Raw genomic sequence first — 5,757 nt, 5'->3', positions numbered from 1 at the left:
AAAAATGGGATTCATTCTGCCAATCTAAAATTAATGGGGTTTCTGTCCAAAAAAATATTGCTGCACCTTTGAGGTTTGCGAAAAAGCATTTATATGCTTCATAGAATTACGGCGAAATATTCTGTAGACCAACGTTGAAACCAAAGTTGAATTGTTCAGGGGAACACACAATGTCATGTTTGGAGGAGAACTGGAGAACCACACCGTCACCAAAACATCATCTCCATCTTCGAGTATGGTGGCGGGAGCATCATTATATGCGGCTACCTTGTTGCCTCAGGCCCTTTTCAGTTTGCTATTATCAGTGGAACAATGAACTCTGAAGTTTATCGAGATATTTTACAGAAACATAGTGAGGTAGTCTGTCACACAGTTGAAGCACACAAGAGGATGAGTGCTGAAATGTGACAACAACCCATACTTTAGAAGCAAATTGACTTTAGAATGGCTTCATAATAATGAAATACACATTCTGGAATAGCCCAGTCAAAGCCCTGACAAAAAACAATTGAGATTATATGGCATGAAGTCAAGAAAGCTATGCACTCCAGACATCCCACAAAACTTGCTGACGAGAGGCAGTTGTCTAAAGAAGAGGGAGACAAGATACATCCAGATTGTTTTGTTAATCTGATCTGCAACTACAGGAAACATCTGGTTGAGGTTATTGCGACTAATTTAGGGTTAAAACCTATTGAATGCAAGGGTGTACTTACTTATGCCTTGCTGTCCTGTGAATGTTTACATCGTATGGCCAATGAAAATATGAAAACTTGTAAATGTTTGGGTTGAATTAGTTAAAGCAGACTCTGGTTGTTCCTTCTTGTGATTTCCGGGAAGATCAGACCATGTTTTATGACCAATTTTGACAGAAAGGTAAGAAATTTCAAAGGGTGTACAAACTTTTTCCTGGGACTGTACTCGCACGCACGCACACACACACGCACGCACTCAGACGTGCCCTCATCTTCATAGAAGCCTATAGCTGATCAAGCCTGTGTAGTAAGCCTTCACTGTCAAATTCATATCTGGGCAAAGAAGCAGCTGAAGTCAATAGAAGATGGATCATTTGAATACTCCAGAGATGCACTAATGGGTATAGAGTACAGTATCCCACACGTTTTCTGAGATCACTAGTATTGTGCTGCCCTCCTCCTGTGGTACCCAGCATTTACTATCGCGACTGCCACAGCAGGGAGCCCTTTGTCCTCCTCCCAGACAGGTGTGTCTGAAGCAGCCATTAGTGTTTCTTTCCACTCCCTCCGAAAAGCCTCGCCTACCACTTTTCTCCCCTCTTATTCTCTGCTCGGATTGCGTGGAAGAAACTACCGCCTCTCAATACCAGGGGATTTTTATGTTGTCAGACAGTGGCAGACAAGAACCAAGGCTATTACACAGCAAACATTATCAAGGACGGAAAGAGGAATGTCATTATGTGATGTGCAACACACTATGCACTAAACCTTGAGTAGGTTTGGTGACATACAAAGTACAAAAATGCAGTGTTTAGTCGACTCAGAGAGTGCTCTGGAACCGAGTATACTCTAGGAAATTGACTCTCTAAGTATAGAATCAATACTGCAAAGTTCACGGTACACCAATTGGGAATACATACCCAAATAAGTTCAACGGTGGTTAGAAAATAGCTCAAGGTACAAAAAGGAAGACACATTTTGAACCGGGGGAGAGGAGGAAAAGAAGATATGAAGTGTGAAAGAGTGTGAGTGACAGCAGCTCTCCTCCAGGGGGTGTAGTGCTTTGAGTGACCTGTAGAGGGCAGTGTGACTGCGTTCACGGCGTGCTTCCATATGCTGCTGATTGGAGAAGAAAGGCACTGTGTGAGGTGTGCCGTGGCGCGCTGCACCTGCTACAGAACCAATGCTGTCAAACGTCTTCTTTTTCCCTCCTTTCTTTTTATGGCGAGAGAGCAAGAGAGAGAGAGAGAGAGAGAGAGAGAGAGAGACAGAGACAGAGACAGAGACAGAAAGAGAAAGCTGAGAAGTGACAAGATGACAAGATTCAGCTTTGGCCCCCTTTATCTCTCCCGTCTGCCCTCCCCTCTCACACTTTACTACAGAAGCGCTTCGTGGAACTGTCAAGCTCACCTGACATTAATGTTGCCGCGTGCATGCACTTCCTTGATGATCAACATAATCACAGCCATGCTAAATGCTCTCCTGGGGAAGCCGTCTTTGTTCTTGTTTTTTGGGAGTTTGTGAGTTTTGCTGTGTCCGTGTATGGGTTCTTCTACACTTGAAGGGAAGATGGTTGGTTCAACGGTCTCCCTGTCTGTGTGCATGCCATGCACCCTGCACGTGTGTGTGCGTGTGTGTGTGTGTGTGTGTGTGTGTGTGTGTGTGTGTGTGCGTTGTGTATATGTGTGTGTGTGTGTGTGTGTGTGTGTGTGTGTGTGTGTGTGTGTGTGTGTGTGTGTGTGTGTGTGTGTGTGTGTGTGTGTGTGTGTGTGTGTGCGCTTGTGTGCGTGTGCGTGTGCGTGTGCGTGTGCTTGTGTGTGTTGACATGAGGCCAAGGGCCGCTCATCAGTTATTTAAAGTGATTGTTATTAGCATGGATTGATCCTCCTGTACTGGTCTGATGATGCAGCAGCCGATCATTAGGGAGAACGGATAATGAGCTGCAGGGCTGGGCAGGGGGAGAAATAGGGCACGAGCACGTTTGGCTTAAAGGGGCCCCCCATAATTAGAGAAATAGGGCACGAGCACGTTTGGCTTAAAGGGGCCCCCCATAATTAGAGAAATAGGGCACGAGCACGTTTGGCTTAAAGGGGCCCCCCATAATTAGAGAAATAGGGCACGAGCACGTTTGGCTTAAAGGGGCCCCCCATAATTAGCGGCGCAGAACTGACTCACCGGTGGGCACCGCACCCTCGTGGGCCCCTATTTTCAGAAATGTAAAAGAAAATAAATAAATCAAAAATATATAACATATATAATATATATACAAAATATATATATATATTTACATTTTTGAAAATAGGGGCGCACGAGGGCGCAGGGCCCACCGGGAAATGCCCACTACGCCACACGGCCAGTCCAGCCCTGATGAGCTATTTCACCAACAGAGAAGACGCAGCAGCAGCAGCAGCAACACACCGCACTGCAACTGCAGCTCCACGTGAGTCGTGAGGTGAAGACCTCAAGTCACGTCGGGTTACGCCACTGCCAGCCGCATCAGATCCCTCCAATTGGCGGCTCTTCATAACAGCAGCAAAGCAGACGGCGTAATTGCATCTGTATTGCGGAGCTAGACAGCGCAATGCCATCTGTATTGTAAAGAGCACTCGCACAGCACAGCGAGGGGAAATGTCGACCGCAGAGCCTCCGACATCTGACATCAGACATCCTCCAGACGGCAGTCGGGCAGGCATGCAGGCAGGCAGAGTCTGGCAAAGCGTGTGTGTTTGTGTGTGTGTGTGTGTGTTTGTGTGTGTGTGTGTGCGTGTGTGTGTGTGTGTGTGTGTGTGTGTGTGTGTGTGTGTGTGTGTGTGTGTGTGTGTGTGTGTGTGTGTGTTTGTGTGTGTGTGTGTGTGTGTGTGTGTGTGTGTGTGTGTGTGTGTACGTACATGTGTGTGTGTGTATGTCTCGATGATGTGTATGTGAACAGAAACCAAACAGGTCATTAAATAAATAATGTGTTATAGAAAATGCATTTATTTGAGGAGCGGCGCACAGGTTTGCGGTATGGGGAGAGCATGATGTGGAAGGGAATAGGAGAGGCCACATTTACATTTTCTTCATGTCTCCAATGAACAACAGCTAGCGGCAAAAGCTCACCGACCGATATTTTTCATTGTTACACAAAAATATATATAGTAATAAATAAGTAAATAAATAAGACTGCGGGTGAAATAATGATGAAATGAAAGACGAAAATATGTTCTTTTTTCAGTGCATGGCGGTGGCAATGTTTTATGGCATTCCCCTTGGAGGCTTTTGTTCCTGAAATGCAGCCAAACTACATTTAGCTGTTAGGGACTTATTCCCTTATTTGTCATTTTGACTCCTCTAATTCTGTAATGGTGTGTGTGTGTGTGTGCGTGTGCGTGTGTGTGTTCATGAGTGTATATGTGTGTGTGTGTGTGTGTGTTCATGATTGTGTGTGTGTGTGTGTGTGTGTGTGTGTGTGTGTGTGTGTGTGTGTGTGTGTGTGTGTGTGTGTGTGTGTGTGTGTGTGTGTGTGTGTGTGTGTGTGCGTGCGTGTGCGGGCATTGTTAATAAGCTCAGAAGTTTTTTTTTATCCCAATGCAGTTCTGTCATTCCAAAATTTGATGGGCTATGACACACTCATTGCCTTTTTGACCACTGAAAAAAAGAGTCCTCTTTGGGCTGGTAAACAAAGCATCCCTAAAACTACCCAGTCAGTAAAGAAGTATTTTTTTTCAGTAACAACAAACCAACCAAGAAACAAACGCCAAACATTGTGCTGTGACTAGACAATTCCTAACCTTAATCTGTCCGTAGAGCTTTGTTGTTTTGCCCTGTTATTGTTGTAGCCATGCTAGCATTTCCTTAGCATAGTCAAAGTGAAACGATAGTGGTCATTGCCCCCACAAACCCTAACCCGAAACGATTCCTAATCCCAACATGTCAGTATAGATTTTTGTTGTTTGTTTAAGTGCCAATGTAATGCCAAAGTAATTTCCAAGGTAAAATGTGCCCAGACTGCAAAATGATTAGCCTTAAAGGCTAATGTAGTTACTCTGTGCAGTGTTGCAGCAAAAGGGTTAATAGTCCAACCAATCAAAACGTGGTGGGCGCTAGTCATGGCAGAACTACGCTGGGGAAAAAAAGGACTCTGGCAGTTATCCAAATGACAGAGAGAATCAGAGTTAGTGACAGGCACACTGTGCCAGCACGTCTCTTAGTTATATCTCAGAACAATGCCATTCTCCACTCTCGACTGCCACTGATGAGAGGGCTAACAAGCATGGGGGTGCGGCTGGGGTGGGGGCTTGGTGGATAAGAGGGGGAAAGGTTTTAGTGATGTGGATGAATAAAAGGGTGGAGGTGCAGGTGGAGGTGGTGGGGTAGTGGAGTAAGGCGGTGTAGGGATGGAGTGAACAGGCTATGGTGAAGAAGGTGGAGGTGGGGGGTTGTAGTGGTGCTATTGGTGGACAGGGCAGATAAAAGGGTGATTGGAGGAGGGAAGCTGGAGATGGATAAGAGGGTGGTGGTGGTGGTAGTGGTGGTGGGGTGCTTGGGATGGAGGAGGTTGAAGGGTGGTTGTGGGGTTGGTTTTTAGCAGGGGGTGGATGGGGAGGCGGAGAGCTCCCGTCGGTTCTAAATAGAAGCAGCTCTGCAAATTGGCTACAGGCTGCTTAATTGAAATGTAATGAAGACGCACACATCAGCCTGATACCCCCCCCACACACACACACACCAGCCTCCACTCCCTGTTGATGGGCTTGTCTCCTGATGAATGGAAGTAGCGGCCACTGTCACCGCCATTGTCACTGTCACTGTGCCTGATAATAATGCATTGATTTCTGCATGGAGATGGAGTCATATACATTCTAATGAGTGTGTGTTTCACTGGTGCCTGTTCATGTTTGTCACCTTTGAAAGAGCACTTTGATTGAACACTTCTGCTTCTGTGGAGGTTCATGTACATACACGAATGCACACACGCACATGCACACACGCACAAGTGTATGCTTGCACACACACACATACACACAAACACACACGCACGTACGCACGCAGACGCAGGCACGCACACATGCACACACAAAACCCT

The sequence above is a fragment of the Engraulis encrasicolus genome, chromosome 22 (assembly GCF_034702125.1).
Source record: "Engraulis encrasicolus isolate BLACKSEA-1 chromosome 22, IST_EnEncr_1.0, whole genome shotgun sequence".
Classification (NCBI taxonomy): Eukaryota; Metazoa; Chordata; class Actinopteri; order Clupeiformes; family Engraulidae; genus Engraulis; species Engraulis encrasicolus.
Note: the sequence above shows the minus strand (reverse complement) of the source record.